This window comes from Capra hircus, chromosome 8 (genome assembly GCF_001704415.2).
Source record: "Capra hircus breed San Clemente chromosome 8, ASM170441v1, whole genome shotgun sequence".
NCBI lineage: Eukaryota > Metazoa > Chordata > Mammalia > Artiodactyla > Bovidae > Capra > Capra hircus.
The window spans coordinates 52,342,925-52,361,160 of NC_030815.1; the positions used below are offsets into that span (position 1 = coordinate 52,342,925).

Here is an 18,236-nt window from a genome sequence, read left to right on the forward strand (position 1 = left end):
TCAGCTTCAACATGAGTCCTTCCAATGAACACCCAGGACTGATTTCCTTTAGGATGGACTGGTTGATCTCCTTGCAGTCCAAGGGACTCCCAAGTTCAAAAGTGTCAATTCTTCGGCACTCAGCTTTCTTTATAGTCCAACTCTCCCATCCATACATGACTACTGGAAAAACCATAGCCTTGACTAGACGGACCTTTGTTGGCAAAGTAATGTCTCTGCCTTTTAATATGCTGTCTAGGTTGGTCATAGCTTTCCTTCCAAGGAGGAAGCGTCTTTTAATTTCATGGCTGCAGCCACCATCTGCAGTGATCTTGCTGCTGCTGCTGCTGCTAAGTCGTGTCAGTCGTGTCCGACTCAGCGACCCCATGGACTGCAGCCTACCAGGCTCCTCCATCCATGGGCGTTTCCAGGCAAGAGTACTGGAGTGGGGCCCCCCAAAATAAAATCAGCCACTGTTTCCACTGTTTCCCCATCTATTTGCCATGAAGTGATGGGACCAGATGCCACGAATTATGGGCTGAATTATGTTCTTTTAAAATTCATACAGTTTGGACCTAACACCTGCTGCTGCTACTGCTGCTAAGTTGCTTCAGTCGTGTCTGACTCTGTGCGACCCCAAAGATGGCAGCCCACCAGGCTCCCCCATCCCTGGGATCCCCACGTATGACTGTATTTGGAGACAGGGTCTTCAAATAGTAAGTTAAATGAGGTCATTAGAGTAGGTCCTAATCCGATACAAACAGGATCCCTATAGGAAGTGAAAGTGAAGTGAAGTCGCTCAGTCGTGTCCGACTCTGCGACCCGTGGACTGTAGCCCACCAAGCTCCTCAATCCATGGGATTCTCCAGGCAAGAATACTGGAGTGGGTTGCCATTTATAGGGAAAAGACAATCATCTACAAGCTAAGGACAGAGGTCTCAGAAGATATCAACTTTGCTAACACTTTGATTTGAGTCAAGCCTAAGGGCCTCCAGCCTCCAGAATGGTAAGAAAATAAAGTGCTGTTGGTTAAGCCAGTTAGTCTCTGATACTTGGTTAGTGTAGCCTTAGAAAACTATTTAATAATACACTTGCAGAGAGAACTATGATGTAAATAACTGTAAACTCTTATATATTGCCATATTGTAGCTGCCCCGCCAAGCTAAAGAATATACATTCAAAACTTTTTCCTGTGCCATATGTTTCCTTTGATCCCTGGGTCACGAATACCCTCTGGAGGAGGGCATGGCAACCCACTCCAGTATTCTTGCCTGGAGAGGAGGAGCCTAGCGGGCTACAGTCCATAGGGTCACAAAGAATCGAACAGCACTTAGTGACTACACCACTACCACAAACATGTAGTAGACGTTGTTGTTTTTCAGTCGCCCAGTCACGTCCAACTCTTTGCAACCCGATGGACTACAGCAAGCCAGGCCTCCCTGTCCCTTACCATCTCCTGAAGTTCGCCCAAGTTCACATCCATTGTGATGCCATCCAGCCATCTCATCCTCTGATGCCCTCTTATTCTTCTGCTCTCAACCTTTCCCAGCATCAGGGACTTTTCCAATAATGTTAGCTTATTAGTTAGCAAATCTAGATAATTTTAGGAAGAATGTGTCCAAATAGAATAAAAATGTGTGCTTTTTTATGCTTGATGATGATAGCTCAGAAGACAAGTTTTTATTAAAAACTTTTATTAAACCGACAATATCAGGCTAGTGTCATTTTCCAAATATTTACCTAAATTACGAGAACCTGAATTCTTTAAATATTTGGGATAGTTTCTGCGGAAGTACTTTGAAAGTACTCTTACTGAGTATTAAAATTTCATTTTAGAAGTATTAGGAATAAATATATTAGAAGTTCAATTTCTTTAATTTCTGGGAATTTTAGGAATATTTAATTTCCCTAAGCTCTAACTTATTTCTGTGTCAGTCAGAACTGAGGACATTTTAAGGGATTTTATCATCTAATTTGTTAATACCATCTGTATTTAGGAAAGCAGCATATGTATAAACATATATGGAGTTTCCAGGTGGCACTATTGTTAAAGAATCCACCTACAAAGCAGGAGACACAAGAGATGCGGGTTTGATTTCTGGGTCAGGAAGAACCCCTGGAGGGTAACCCACTCCAAGATTCTTGTCTAGAGAAAGCCACAGACAAGCTATGGGCTTGTAGTCCATAATGGGCTACAGTCCATAGCATCACAAATAATTGGACATGACCAAAGCAACTGAGCACATAGCTAACACACATAATACATATATTCTTATATGTATGTACACACATACACCCAAATAGAGACAGGCACAAATAGAAAGTTTACAGCTTCAATGTCAAAATTGCAACTCATTGGTTCGTATAGATAGATGTGCGGCTCTCATCTTTTTCCCACCTCTACATTTTTACCACAGTTGTGTTTCTAGCCAAGCATTACTTGTTCAATATGAGGCTTAAGCATCACCATGCATATTGGTAGAGCAGACCTTTAAGATTTCCTCTGCCCTGATGTGTAATCTTATGGAGTCTGTGGACTAATTTGGGGAAAGGGACCAAGGAAAGATAAAGTGGTCATCTGTGTGCCTCCAAAGCCCACATGAGTAGCTAAAATATCCAGTCTGTTTCCAATGACTTTTTTTCAGGCAAGTGTTACCGCTGGGCTCCCTGAGGCCCTCAAGAGGCCCTGATGGGAGGAGGGTGTACTTTAAGGCCTGACGTTTCCTGTGCCGCCTTGATACTCAAGGGTCTCACCCTGAGTGCCCCTGCTCTTGTCTCCACTCAGCTAGCTCCCCTGTCAGCCAGACCAGATGCTCTCCTGACTCCTCAGGGAAGAGTCTTACCTCCCTGCCAACCCACACAGTTAAATAAGACATCACTTATTCCCACGGAAACCAAGGCTCGCCATCACTTGTGTCTCTGCCACAGAGCCCGCCTCCCACAGGCCCTGCTGATTCACTCTGATGTTGAGTGTGACTCCCAGGTGGTCCTGAGTGACATGTGGTATCCTCCTCCCCGAGCTGAGCCTATCAATAAACTTCTATCAGTCTCACCTGTCTAACATCAGGTGTTGTTTCTTTGACCATCTGGTTCTGTTTAGGGCAGGAGATCCTTCACCAATGGAGTGAAGAGGAGGTGAGCAGAACAGAAGGGGCCCAGCTCTTAAGAGGTAAGGATTTGAGGGGCTGCGATGGGAAGGGAGGGGTTCCACAGTGTGGATGGGGTTGGGGGAGATATGGGCATTGAAGGGGGACAGATCAAAGGATTCAAGGCAGCTGAAGAGAAGGTTCTGATGATAAAAGGGAATGGGGGAATGATGGGAAGGGAGAGTTTGGCGAGATCCCATGTTTGCCAAAGAAGCCTCTGAAGTTCTAAATTGCTTTTGGTAAAGGTTGTCATTTTTGAAGATATTACACTGAATTGTGACAAGCAAAGACTCTCTTTTTGTTGGAAAGAAAAAGAGTAACTGCTTACTGTGATTCAACCCACAGTTGGTTCAGGTCAATGTATGGCAAAAACCACTACAATATTGTAAAGTAATTAGCCTCCAATTAAAATAAAGAAATTAATTAAAAACAGACCAACAAACAAGAGGGGCTTCCCGGTGGCACTAGTGGTAAAGAACCCACCTACCAGTGCAGGAGACAAAAGAGGCATGGATTCAATTCCTGGGTCAGGAAGCTCCCCTTAAGGAAAGGGCAGCCCGCTCCAGCATTCTTGCACGGAGAATCCCATGGACAGAGGAGCCTGGTGGGCTACAGTACATGGGGTTGGAAAGAATTGGACACAACTGAAGCGACTTAGCATGCACAACAAAGAAATCCAGAGCACTCGTTCAAGACCTGAATTTACCAAAGTTTCCAGAACTCACCAAAGTTTCCTCGAATCTCTGAACTGTTACCTTGTTAGGTAGAGGTCCATAGTTTTTGAGCCAAGTCATAGCACCAGAAAACTGTCAAACAGAAACCAATCCCAGGTTTGGTGAGGGGAGACTTGATTCAAAAGCATTATTGCAATTCAGAGAAGGGGTTTATTGCACTAGGGGGAGGGGAGATTATAATGGAGAGTACTCCATTTGTAAGCTCTACAAGCTTTTGAAAGGTCAGGCAGCAAAGAGCCTTTCTTTCATGGGAGAGTCAACAAGGCTAGAATGAAAGAGTGAGAGGAACAGCTGGCTTGACCAGGCAACTGACCAGGAAAAGTTTTCCTTGAGGTCAGGAAAGGAAGGGGCTCCCCCTCCATCCCCCCATGTCCATCAGGTGTCATGCAGGCTCTTCACTCCCCAGCCAGGGATGTAACCCTTGTCCTTCCAGTGGAAGCATGGAGTCCTAACTCCTGCACCTCCAGGGAATTCCCAGTAAGAGGCTTCTTGGTAGGGGCAATTAGGGTTCTTTCCTGCCTCTCAATGTTAGCTTAGGCAGAGGGTCAATGAAAGATAGAAAAACTGGGGAAAGAAGAAAGCCTAACTAAACTCAAGTGGGCAGGCATTTTGTCCAGATAGGTAAGCAGGAAAAACAGTTCAGCTACAGATTTTAGGAGACAAAGAAGGGAATTTGGAGGATTCTGTGTCTGGTCTTATCATAGGGAGTTCTGGGTGAGTTTTATCTAAGTTACTTGAGGAAAGGTGGTGGTGCTTTGCAGTAAGCTATTTCCTGAAACACAAAAGGGTATGGGGATGATGGTTTGTTTTCTTTTTAAACCTCCACTGTCTTTCGAGAGCACAGGGTTTAAGTTAACTTTAATACTGTCTCCTTATTTGAATTGTGCTTTCAATCAGTTTAATTATATTTTAAAAAATGTATCAGAAGTGTCATCACTGTAACAGCTCTGTTTATAAGCACTTCCCTGCATCTATAATATTAGAATAGTTAAAACTTGTAATTATGAGTTTACTCCTCATGCTGGTTATTAAGATGTGGCTCAGTCAGGGGACTTGGGTTCGATCCCTGGGTCAGGAAGATCCCCTGGAGAAGGAAATGGCATTTCACTCCAGTATTCTTGCCTGGGAAATCCAAGGTACAGAGGAACCTAGTGGGCTACAGTCCATGGGGTCGCAAGAGTTGGACATGACTGAGCGGCTAAACCTACCAACCTACCTACCTACCCTGCATCTATAACATTAGAATAGTTGAAACTTGTAGTTATGAGTTTACTCCTCATGCTGGTTATTAAGGTGTTATCTTGTGACTCAAGCCGATTCTTCTGTACTCTTCTGTGATGTTGTGGGTGTAGCAAAGCCAAAGACTTTTCCTTTAAGGTTTTGCCAATAGGGGGCGCTCGAGCAGAGCAGTGAGCTGGTGGAGGGAGAAGGGATTTGCTCCTTGATGTTTGGTTAGTGGGGAAAAACAATTCAGGTAATCATTCCCACCAGTGCCACCAAGCAGTGGCTCTTTTACCTGGCTGCGGCAGTTGGTTCCAATTTTCCAATTTTCCAATGTTTAGTCTACCCTCTCTTCCGGCCTCAACACTTGCCTTCAGAAGTAGCATGTCCAGCTGGGTACTCCCCTCCTCAACCTCAGAGGTCTGAGTGCTGCTCCTCAGGGGCATTATCCCAGCTCTCAGTTTCTTCCTATTTCACGTTTTATTTTGTATTGGAGTCTAGCTGATCAACAGCGTTGTGATAGTTTCAGGTGCACAGCAAAGGGACTCAGCCATATATACACGTGTCCATTCTTCCCCAGACTCCCCTCCCATCTGGGCTGCCACATAACGTTGTTCCAGCTGTTAGTTTCTGATAACCCCACACTTCTCTCTCCAGCTCCACCAGTGGCAGCTGCTCCCCTCAGTTACGGGCATCTCTTTGTTACTGCCTATGTTTCCCTTTCTGCTTTTTCAATCCTCCATTGTATGTTTAATTCTTTAAATTCTTAAGTTCTCTATAAAAATAACTGCTATAACCTCTAAGAGATCCAGAAATACTTTCTGAACTTGTATAGATTTATGATGGATTATAAATTATTGTGATAATTAAGAATAAGTGGGTTATATCCATAGGACATATGCCACATCCAACTGACAAAAAAGATATATTCTAAAAGTTAATTTATAAATTCACTGTCTGGATCTTGAAATGAATTTTCCTAACAAAAGAATACTACACATTAAGTCAGATGATCAATTCATCAATGTTTACAATATAACTGAACAAACTATACAAATTGTGTTAGGCGACAGAACTAGCGTTGCTTGGCAATATATATTCAAAGTTGCAACTATAATGCTAGTGAAACCAAGCCCCCTAAAAAGGGGTTCGCTTGTCAAGTTTATGACTAACCTCTCTATTCAAAACTTTATGCTCTTTCTTGTCATGCCCCTGTTTCCCTCAAGATCAAAGAGTATCGAGCAAAGAGGGGATTGAAGCAGATCACCACCCTGTGGGACCTTCCCAGGTACAGAACCCCTCCATGTTGCTTCTTTCTTGTTTGTAGAAAAGGCTTTAGTCCTGTATGCCAAAGGGCAGACTCAAGCAGTTATCAATTAAGAAAGTGAGGAAATGCAGAAACAGAGGGAAAGTAGGCAAAAGACAACAGTGGAACACTAAAACATGCAACAATAAAGTCCTAGTTCCTCCTCCAGGGATACAAAGAACAACCTAACACATATCTTTGAGTTGTCAAGAACCTAAGGCCCCCACCCACCCAGGTGCAGGATGCTGCTGACAAGCTGACCAGAAACAGTAGACCCCAGACTGCTGGGAACCAGAATGTTGACGATAAAGATTCTGCAAACAGCACCACTGACCAATCAGAGAAAAGTCCATGAGCTGCAACCCTCACCCAAAATGGTCTCTTTAAAAGCCCTGCCCTGAAGGCTGTCAGGGAGTCTGAGACTTTTGATCATGGGCTGCCAGTTTTCCTTGCTTGGCGCCCTGCAAATAAATGCTGTGCATTCCTTCACCAAAATTGGTCTCAGTAAATTGATTTTGCTGCAAAATAGCTGAGTAGACCCAAGTTTGGTTCAGTAACATTAGCAACAAATTGTATTCACTCTTTTAATTAAAACTGTTTAAATACTTTTATAAAGAATATATCCAAAATACTGTCATTTCAATCTATAATTAATATTTTTAAATACATTTAAATGAGATACTAAAATTTTTTTTTCATATTAAGACTTCAAAATTGGCTGTGTATCTTACACTTCACTGAGAAAGGCCTGGTAAAATTGAGTAATTTTCCCACTTGGTTTAAGCCCTCACCTTAAATACCATCTTCAGCTAAAGATGAAAGAAGATGTGGGTGGGGTGGGGTGGGGTATAGTCACTTTAGATAGTCATCAAAAATAAGAAAGCACAGTGAACAAAAGGAGTGTTGTAATGCTTTGATAAGAATTTTTAGAGGTTTGTCATTCTCCCTCTTCCCAGTAGGGCTTCCTTGGTGTCTCAGAGGGTAAAGAATCCTCCTGCAATACAGGAGACCTGGGTTCGATCCCTGGGTTGGGAAGTTCTCCTGGAGATGGGAATGGCAACCCACTCCAGTATTCTGGCCTGGAGAAGCCCATGGACAGAGGAACCTGCTGGGCTACAGTCCATGGGGTTGCAAAGAGTTGGACACGACTGAGCAACTAACACTTCCACACTACCTCTTCCTAGTACAGGGAGAGAGACACCCTTACAAAGTTGTCATATATGATTTCTCTTATATATAAAAATATCTTCACACAAGAGTAACTTTAACTTGGTTTCAGAGCTTTTCTTGTGTTTAAAATTTCTTAAAAATAACGAGTTTAAAATGACTCTTAAGACAAAGGGACATGTTTTGGGGTGGCATATTCTGCTCCCCTAAATAGGAATACTAAGTATTGATAATTAAAAAAAAAAAAAAACTGAAAATATTCTTGCTGAAAGCACAGTAAGAAAAAAACTGGTCAAGTGAGGATGGAGGAAACATGTTTAATCTAGTGGAAGTGACAGGCTTAGTTTCAAACACTGAATTAATAAAATTTATGAATTTAATTTCATAATGCAGTATTAGAGTTTTAGTATAATTGATTTCACAATGGGTTGACTTAAGAAATTTAAAATTATCACTGTCTTTTAGTTAAAAAGGTCATCTGGATTAGCAATAGATTGAAAAAAGAGTTGCAATTACTTTTTCTCTAATTCTGACCAATGTGTACATGCCGTGTATATCTGCAGAAGATATTTTGGGTTCAGACTTTTGTTTCCATGATAAAAACATAAACCATGGCTTAGAGGTTCATGAACAAGGAGCTCCCTTTCCTTGTTCTAGGTCTTGCACATAATGCATTTTAAGAAGATTCCTAAACAAAATTAAAGCAAGACTTATTTGTGGTGAAATAAGTCAGCATCATCAACCTTCAGGTCTAAGGGCTCTGCGATCTAAATGCTCCTGGGCAGTATACCATGTTTCAGTATTTATGGAACAGTTCAAAGATATTGTGTGTGTATTTGTTGTTGAGGAAAAGGGACCTTGCCCCAGGGCTGCTGTTGATGGTTTCTCCCTAGTCTTAATAACTGCTTGAATCTGCTCAGTGGAACTTAGGGAAGGTCATGGAGGCTGAATGGAGGCTGTTTCCTATAATCAAAGAACTGGGGGACATGAAAGGCCTTGTGTTCAGGAGACCCACAGGACTCTGTAGACAACTCTCATCACGGAAAACAAACAAACCCAATGGTTACATCTAATTTTAACACAATATAAAGACCTCCGGAATTTTTTTTTTTTCCTTTGGTTATAAACCCTATTTTTAAAATCAGAAAAGACAGCGCTTCCCGCGGTTCCTGCCTCCCAGGAAGGGGCAATAAAATTCTGAAGACCCCACTCAAGTGCTCAGTCCCTAAGCGGTTCTCCCAACTAAGAACCCAAGTCAACCTAAGGAAGGAGAAAGAGGAAGCACGCAGAGTCAAGCACTTCCACCAGACAACGAAATGCCCAGAGGGCGCCCTGACTTGGGCCAGAAGGCCCACGGCAGCAGAGGTCTGCAAAGCAGGGATGCGCTGGGCGGGGCCCAGAGGGGCGGGCCCAGGGGCGTGGCGCACGGGCGCGAGGGTGGGCGGCCCGAGACCCGGCCGCGCGGTCCTCCGGCGCCAAGAGCTCAGTCAGCCTAGCGCGGAGCAGCGCCGGGCGAGAGCGTCCCCGTGCTGCCCAGCACCCTCCAGCGTCTTCCGGGCCAGGCGCTCGCTGCAGGTAACCAACGCCCCACCAGATCTCCTGCTCGGCTGCCTGGCTGGAGGGGAGGAAACGGGAAGGATAGGCGGGAAGGAGGAAGCCGCCACTTAGCCAGGGCCCGGCTGCAGCGAGTGGGGTCAGCTCCTCCGGGGAAAGAGGACGCGGAGCCGGGGCAGGAGAAAGAGGATGCGCGGTGGGAATCCGCTTCCAGCTTGTGCGTCCGGGACCCGGGGTGGTGCAGAGCGCCCTGCCTCGACCCAACTCTTCCGTCCGGTTCGGGGAGCCTGGGGCTAGGACTTTGGTGCCCAGTATCACCTGGAAGCCACTTGTTTCTTCTGTCTTTCCCCCTGGTTCACGTAGCGAGTAGTAGCTTAGGAATCGGGAGTTGGCGGCTGCGGGCATGGAGAGGCCGGGCGCGAACAGTTGCTCACTGTTGTGCTTTGGGGGCCAGAGACTAACTTCGCACAATGCTAACCGTGTCCCTGCGGAGAGGTATTTATTACCCCCATTTTACTGATAAAGAAAGAAGCCTGCGCCGGGATGTTAAATGACTCACCCTGGGGGCTAACCACTGGAAAAGAGACGCTGCTCTAGGGGCTCCAAAGCCCCCACGCGTTTCCTCCCCTTCCTGTTTGCTCTGCCTGGTTCACGCCGCGTCTGGAACGCGGGCTGCTACTGCTGGCTCTGTGGTGACACAGGTGATTGTTCTTGAATGCATTATATTCCCTTCCTAGGTTCTTTTTGGTTTTGTGTTGTTAGCGCTCAATTTCTGATTCAGATGTTTCCAATTTTTGTTGATTAGCTTTTTGGAGTGGAAGAAGCTCTCCCTCACAGCTCTTTTCCGCCCTGCCTTGCAGCTCTGTTCCTGGATGCCGAGCAAAACACAGGCACCCCAGCCTGCTACACACTTCTCATCTTTTTCGGTGGATGATAGGTCGCCCGTGCATCCAGGCTGGGCCTTGCGGGCTGCCCGGTTGGAGGTGAGTCTTGTCATCTGGCATCCTACACACTTGTTGGCTTTGTTATTTCGTTCTAGGGGGAAGAGAGTCTTCATTTTACGAGTAGTAGGACAGGAGGCAAATTGAGGGGATATACAGTGTTCAGAGAAAGTATGGTGCCTGGAGATGAGAACAAGGCCACAGCTTTTTGTGGTCTGCATTTGGTGAGGGCTAGGTGAGCATCTGCCCAGACACTTACTTGTAAGCTTCTCTGGGCATCCTGCCTCCCTTTTAGAGCTGTTCTGAAGGGCAGATTTGTTTTACAGAGGGGAGGAAGAGGGCTGAATGGTTTTTAAAGATTAGTGTAAATGACCTACTAGGAACCCAGGCAGTTCCAACCCCGCTGCCCGGGATTAAGGAAAATGGCTTTCTGCTGTGGCTTAATTAAGCCTTCATGGATTTTTAGCAGGCCTTCAAGATGGTCCTTCAGGGAAACTTTGGAGTTCTCAGACACTGTTCCATGTTTAAAAATAAGGTAACAGACGGTGAATTTACTTTTACAGAGTTTTATTGGTAGATAAAAGAAGTTGATTTTTTTCCCCCTTCCATCTCATGGTGAGGGTTGGAAGGTTCTAATCAGTGCCTCTCGGCCTTTCCTTCAGCCTGATGTTGGAAAGGAACTTCTCAGCCTTGGCCGTAAACACGTATTGGATTTCATTCTTCATTAAATATAGTTCATCCTCGATTAACTATAGGACAGCTTCCAGTCACTAGTTACTTCTTATTTATTACTTTTGGCCATGGTGGGTCTTTGTTGCTGCAGGGACCTCCTCTGGTTGGCACCAGCAGGGGCTTCTCATTGGTTGCAGTGTGTGAGCTTCTCATTTTGGGAGCTTCTCTTGCTGAGGAGCATTTGCTTCAGTGGTTGCGGCATGTGGGCTCAGCAGTTGTGGCACAACGGGCTTAGTTGCTCTGAGGCATGTGGGATCCTCTGGACCCGGAGGCCGACCCGTGTCCCCTGCGTTGGCAGGCGGATTCTTAACCACTGGACAACCAAAGTCCTCTAGTTCTTTTCCGTTTGCAGTTTTGTTGCTTAACACTAAGAACTGTTTCTCTTGAGAACTATGAACTATCTCCTGGTGAGCTACAGTCCAGATTGTCGAATCAGAGGTGAGTTAGTGACTGAGCACCAGCAGGATCAACTCTACAAAATGAAATCTAGGGACTTCCCTGGTGGTCCAGTGGTTATGTCTCTGTGAGTTTCCATTGCAGGGGCCACTGGTTCAATCCCTGATATGGAAACAAAGATCTCCACATGTTGCTTGGTTTGGCCAGAAAAAAAAAATCACTACAGATCTACAGGAACTAAATAGGTAATTCATGAGGAGAGCTAAATGGACTGTAATTGGTTCCAGGTGACCTGCCAACACCTGGGCAGGTATCAGCCATTCTCTCCCTCTAATCGAACAGGAATTCTAGCCCAGTGTGACCAGAGCTTCCCTACCCAATAATTGAACAAACTTTATTTAAAAAAAAAATGTAAAAAGTGATTTTAAATATTGGCTTTTTTCTTTCTTAAAACACAAGAAATCAAATCAAATTTGGTTTATTCATTGTGTTTTCAAATCTCTTATAAACTGGTATACCTGGTGATCACATTCTCAAGTGAATGAACAATTCTGACCTATGACATATATGTTGTACATTTTTCTGAAATGAGATGGCAGGAAACAAATTAATACTATTGAAAGTGATCTCTTCTCAGTCTCAACTTCTGTTTTCTGTGACATGTAGATTAGGTCACCTGCACCGACAAAAGTAGTCTTTTTATGGGCCAACCAAGGAATTGTGTTACTGTTTATTTATAGTTCTAGTTCAAGCTGTCAGCTGCCTTACTCCCTGTCTTAAAAAGGGAGTTCCCAAATGACTGTTCTTATAAATCTGGTGTTTCCTCCTGGGGTCTGTCTGTATTTTTAAACACACTGGCTTTGACACAGGAGACATGGTTTAAGGTTGTCATATGTCCTTGTTGCCTGTATGTGGCAAATACATGTATGCTTAGACCAGAGTTCCTTCACTATGGCACTTCTGACATATTGGGCCAGATAATTTCCTGTTGGGATTGTCCTGTGCATTGTAAGCTGTGTAGCAGTGTTCCTGGCTCAACCCACTGGATGCCACTGGTCCCCTCTGTCTAGTTATAACAACTGAAAATATCTCCAGACATTGTTAGATGTCCCCTGGGGAGTATAGTCACCTAGTTGACCAAAAAAAAAAAGAGTGACTATTTAAAATGCTTTAGACATTTATTAACTAAACTGAATACTGAACATAATTTAAACTTCTAATGACTAGAGAAGCTATCTAACACTTTAAATATTTTTATGATAAAGATGACTGAATCAGTGTTCTTTCTGAATGGCCTTGTATAGCTTGCAAGACTTTGCCTCCAAAGAAATTTTAAGTGTTTGATGTGGCTGTCAAATTTCTAAAGTTTAAAATGTGGAAGCTAAAAAGGAATCCTACAGCAGTTTTCATTTTTCTCATTTTAATTGCTTGATGTCTTTCCATTGTTTTTTAAGGTGATGGAGTATCAGTGGATGATGGTTGTTGATTTGAAAAAATCAACACAGTCTCTCGTATAAGAATGTCAAAAGTCTAAGCAAAAATTTAATAATGAGACTTGGTGTAAATTATGTGTAAAGTAGAATTTAGTTTTAAAAGAAATTAATTTTTTTTTGCCTAACATCAATAACTAGGAAAACTGTGTGTTTCTGTAGTCTGAGAAATACTAATTTTATGGAAGAGAATTATAAGTAATATATGATTTTACTTACCAGAAGAAAAAAATGTCCTGCAAATATAATCCTCGTGTATAATCCTGCAGGTGTAACATAGGCCTTATGGAGGTTGAAAACATTGCCTTGGTTGTAAAAGATGCATTCTTAGCTAGGGACTGGCTATTCATTGGGCCCCTTGCAGAAATCAGACTAACTTATAAGGTTCTAGGCTGGCTACAGAGTTTGTCGGGCCCCTTCTTTAAACATTATGAATTTTAAGATGGCAGCAGACAACTGAGCATTAAGCAGAGCATAGGGTCCTGGTAGCTTAAAAGAGGATTATAATCACAAATACAAATTCAGAGAACTGCTCCTGCTACCATTAAGCACCCAGAATTTCTGATTCATTGATTGTACTAATATTTCCAATCAGGAGTCTATGTGTATTTGATAATCAGTGCAGTAAATTTACTAAGAACTTCCTCCCATGATGAATTTTTCTTTTGCTAAAGAGGGAGCCAGATTATTTGGGAGGGTCCTGTGAACTTGAATGACCTGCTTACTTATTGAACCACTATTTACTCTTTGAATCTAGGCATTGTCAGCTCTGGCCTACAGCTGTGAATGGGATAGAAGTTCTCTACCTTTACGAACCATTTAGTCTACTGTTTCAAGGACAGGGGGACAGAAAGCACATAGTCACATAGGCAATTACAGTCCTAAGTAAAGCACAAGTGTCTGGAGACTATTTAACCTGGAGACCTAACCCAGATTAGGGGAGGGGATTTCTCAGGATAGGTCTTTCTGAAAAGAGGTACTTAAAATGAGGCCTTAAAAATGAGTAGAAGTCAGGTGAAATAGGGTTTAGTGTTCCAGGCTGAAATGGTTAAGACCAAAGAAGGAATGTAGCTTGGGATGAGGCCTCTTGGGTCATCTTTTGGACTTTGCACTTTAATGAAAAGGTAGAGGGAACTCACTGAAAACTTTTAAATAAGAGATAGGATGATTAGATTTGGGTTTTAAAAATGATCATCCTCACTGCTGTGTTTGGAGGGGTAGGCCCTATTGGCATATATGGTGTCTGTGCAAACCAGGAAAAGACTCCCTTCTGGGTGGACCAATTAGAAAAGATGTACTGCTTGTCCCACTAGGTCAGCTCAGAGGCAGTCCCCTGAGCCAGTCACTTAGTGTGGGCACAGCCTGTCCACACGCTGGGGAGGGGGAGAATGGGGTGTGGCCTGATAGTGCAAAGGCTTTTGCAGTCACCCAGGGGTAGAGAGGGGAGTAGATGGGGGATGGATGGAGAGCATGAGAGAGATAATGAGTTTGTTCCCTGGTGGCTCAGACGGTAAAGCGTCTGTCTACAATGCAGGAGACCTGGGTTCGATCCTTGGGTCAGGAAGATCCCCTGGAGAAAGAAATGGCAATCCACTCCAGTACTATTGCCTGGAACATCCCATGGACAGAGGAGCTTGGTAGGGTACAGTCCATGGGATCGCAAAGAGTTGGACACGACTAAGCGACTTCACTCAAGAAGGTAGTTGCTGTTTGGGTATAGATGTTGGAGAGAAGCTATCAAAAATGATTTAAAAGTTGAGCATAAATACCTGAGTGGGATAGGATGGTGAAACCATTTTCAGTTGAAGGGGACTAAGGGAGGAGTGGGTTTGGCACAGGTGGGGGAGGGAAAGTAATTCCACTTGAGCCTGTTTGCTTTTGAGGCATTCCAGGTGAAGTCAGGGAGTAGGCAGAAGGAACTCCTGAAAGAGATCTGGGATGGAAATACATATTTCGAGGCCGTTGCAAATAAATAGTCCTTGCACATCCCTGGTGGCTCAGGCAGTAAAGAATTTGCCTGCAGTGTGGGAGACCAGGGTTCGATCCCTCGGTTGAGAAGATCCTCTGGTGGAGGGCGTGGCAACCCACTCCAGTATTCTTGCCTGGAGAATCCTGTGGACAGAGGAACCTGCTGGGCTACAGTCCATGGGGTCACAAAGAATTGGACACGACTGAGTGACTAAGCACAGCACACACCATATGAAAAAGATTTCTAGAACACTGCTAGCTCAGTTCCTAAGAGGAAGAGATGCTTTAAAAAGATCACCCAAAGAGGGGGTGTAGAATGAGAAGGGGAGGGGGCTGGCCTTGGAGAGTTTGATCATTGTGCTCAGAGGAGGAAGAGAAGCTGGTTAAGAGTTAGCTCAGTCACTCTGTTGTGTCCAACTCTTTGTGACCCCATGGGCTGCAGCATGCCAGGCTTCCCTGTCCATCACCAGTTTCCGGAGCTTGCTCATGTCCATTGAGTGGGTGATGCCATCCAACCATCTCAACCTCTGTCATCCCCTTCTCCTCCTGCCTTCAATCTTTTCCAGCATCAGGGTCTTTTCCACTGAGTCCGTTCTTCGCATCAGGTGGCCAAAGTATCGGAGTTTCAGCTTCAGCATCAGTCCTTCTAATGAATATTCAGGGCTGATTTCCTTTAGGATGGACTGGTTGGATCTCCTTGCAGTCCAAGGGACTCTCAAGAGTCTTCTCCAACATCACAGTTCAAAAGCATCAATTCTTTGGTGCTCAGTTTTCTTTATAGTCCAACTCTCACATCCATATATGACTACTGGAAAAACCGTAACTTTGACTAGATGGACCTTTGTTGGCTAAGTAATGTCTCTTTAATATGCTCTCTAGATTGGTCATAGTTTTTCTTCTAAGGAGCAAGTGTCTTAATTTTATGGCTGCAGTCACCATCTGCAGTGATTTTGGAGCCCCCCAAAATAAAGTCAGTCACTGTTTCCATTGTTTCCCCATCTGTTTGCCATGAGATGATGGGACTGGATGCCATGATCTTAGTTTTTTTAATGTTGAGTTTTAAGCCAGCTTTTTTACTCTCCTCTTTCATCTTCATCAAGAGGCTCTTTAGTTCCTCTTCAGTTTCTGCCATAAGTGTGGTATTATCTGCATATCTGAGGTTATTGATAAATTTCTCCTGGCAATCTTGATTCCAGCTTGTGTTTCATCCAGCTTGGCATTTCTCATGATGTACTCTGCATATAAGTTATAAATAAGCAGGGTGACAATATACAGCCTTGACATACTCCTTTTCCTATTTGGAACCAGTCTGTTGTTCCATGTCTAGTTCTAACTGTTGCTTCTTTACCTGCATACAGGTTTTGCAGGAGGCAGGTCAGGTGGTCTGGTATTCCCATCTTTTTAAGAATTTTCCACAGATTGTTGTGTTCCACACAGTCAAAGACTTTAGCATAATCAATAAAGCAGAAGTAGATGTTTTTCTGGAATTCTCTTGCTTTTTCTCTGATCCAGTAGATGTTGGCAATTGATCTCTGTTTCTTCTCCCTTTTCTAAAACCAGCTGGAACATCTGGAAGTTCACGGTTCACGTATTGTTGAAACCTGGCTTGGAGAATTTTGAGCATTACTTTACTAGCATGTGAGATGAGTGCAATTGTGCAGTAGTTTGAACATTCTTTGGCATTGCCCTTCTTTGGGACTGGAATGAAAACTGACCTTTTCCAGCAGTCCTGTGGCCACTGCTGAGTTTTCCTAATTTGCTGGCATAATAAGTGCAGCACTTTCACAGCATCATCTTTCTGGATTTGAAATAGCTCAATTGGAATTCCATCACCTCCACTATCTTTGTTTGTAGTGATGCTTTCTAAGGTCCACTGGACTTCGCATTCCAGGATGTCTGGCTCTAGGTGAGTGATCACACCATCGTGGTATTCTAGGTCATGAAGATCTTTTTTGTATAGTTCTTCTGTGTATTCTTGCCACTTAATATCTTCTGCTTCTGTTAGGTCCCTACCATTTCTGTCCTTAATTGAGCCCATCTTTGCATGTAATGTTCCCTTGGTATCTTTAATTTTCTTGAAGTGATCTCTAGTCTTTCCCATTCTGTTGTTTTCCTCTGTTTCTTCCTTTGATCACTGAGGAAGGATTAGTGATATCTCTCCTTGCTGTTCTTTGAAACTCTGCATTCAGATGGGTAGATCTTTCCTTTTCTCCTTTGCCTTTCACTTCTTTTCTCAGCTATTTGTAAGGTCTCCTCAGACAACCATTTTGCCTTTTTGCATTTCTTTTTCTTGGGGATGGCCTTGATCACTGCCTTCTGTACAATGTTGTGAACCTCCGACCATAGTTTTCCGGCACTCTGTCTATCAGATCTAGTCCCTTGATCTATTTGTCACTTCCACTGTATAATCAAGGGTCACCAGAAAGACCAAGTAATTAGAAGGGTGCGACTTTTCAGCCCCACAGGCTGACCTCTTGAAAAGGAAAGAGGTGCTAGGGATTGAGTTACACAGACACTTGAAGAAGCTGTTGGGAGACCTTCTGGGTTGATGGGCACATCAAGGTGCTAATAGAGGCAGCCTATCCAGAGAAGAAGCCAGGAAGCTTGGCACCCCTCCCCCATACTTTACCCTCTGTATCTCTTCCATTTGACTGTTCATAAGTCGTATTCTTTCTAATAAACTGTAGTAGTAAGTAGAATGTTTTCTGGAATCTTACCTGTGCAAGCAAATTTTCACACCTTGGGATTCATGAGAAGCCCTGAATTCACAGAACCCCCATATTTATAATTTGTCTGGGCACCCCATTTGCAGCTGATGCCCACAGAAGGCATTCTTGTGGGACTAAGCCCTTATATATGGGATCTGGGCTAACTCCAGCTAGTTTATGACAGAATTGAACTGAATATTTGGGTACCCATTTGGTGTCAGAATTGGCTGGTGTCTGGAGGAAAAAAAAATCCCCATGTTTGGTGTCAGAAGTGTTTTAAAAACAGCTCAGCCCTATACACCTGAAATAGCCTCTCACTGTCTTTTCTTGAAATCACCTTTGACCTTATACTTGATGACTGAAGGCGTCACCTGAGAGCTTACTTTTGATGAACATCAAGGCCCCTGGGTGGGTGCCGGGAAGGCTTCTGGAAGGGAAGGGTATTCCCTATTCCTTTGTCAGTTTGCAGGTGTGTGTCTAGGTTCTCAGTGTTGACTATACAATAGGAACACCTGGCAGCTTTAAAAATTCCTGGCACTGAAGTCAAACTCCTGACTCATGGAATCTCTCGGGTAAGGGGATTGGTATTCTTTGAAAGCTCCCAGTGGTTCTAATGTGTGTACAGCCAAGGCTGAGAGCCGCTCACTGGGATACCAGACCAGTTAAAGCCATTTGCCCCATTGAGCTCCAGCCCATTGCCTGGAATTTGCCTGTTGTGTATGAACAGTTAGGTCCAGACCCTTATGAATGAAATAGGTTAGCGCCCAAAGGAGGCGAATGACAATTCTATGAGATGTTGAAGGAACATATGAAACCTTCTATTTATAATTTTGTAAACATTTAAGAAATAAGTCAAGCTATGTTATCTCTAGTCTCTGTAGTGTGGTGCCTTCT

General features: G+C 43.8%; 1 protein-coding gene across 4 annotated transcripts in view; it reads left to right on the forward strand.

The window, feature by feature from the left end:
• Positions 8,861-18,236, forward strand: part of GCNT1 (glucosaminyl (N-acetyl) transferase 1, core 2) — a 44,009-nt gene continuing 34,633 nt past the window's right edge. For 2 of the 4 annotated variants that reach the window (XM_018052086.1, XM_018052085.1), the window contains exons 1-2: positions 8,861-9,128; positions 9,968-10,090. The gene's annotated coding sequence lies outside the window, so the exon portion shown is untranslated. Of the gene's footprint in view, positions 9,129-9,912; positions 10,091-10,514; positions 10,584-18,236 lie in introns of all 4 variants that reach the window. The other 2 variants (XM_018052087.1, XM_018052088.1) reach the window with 2 other exon arrangements.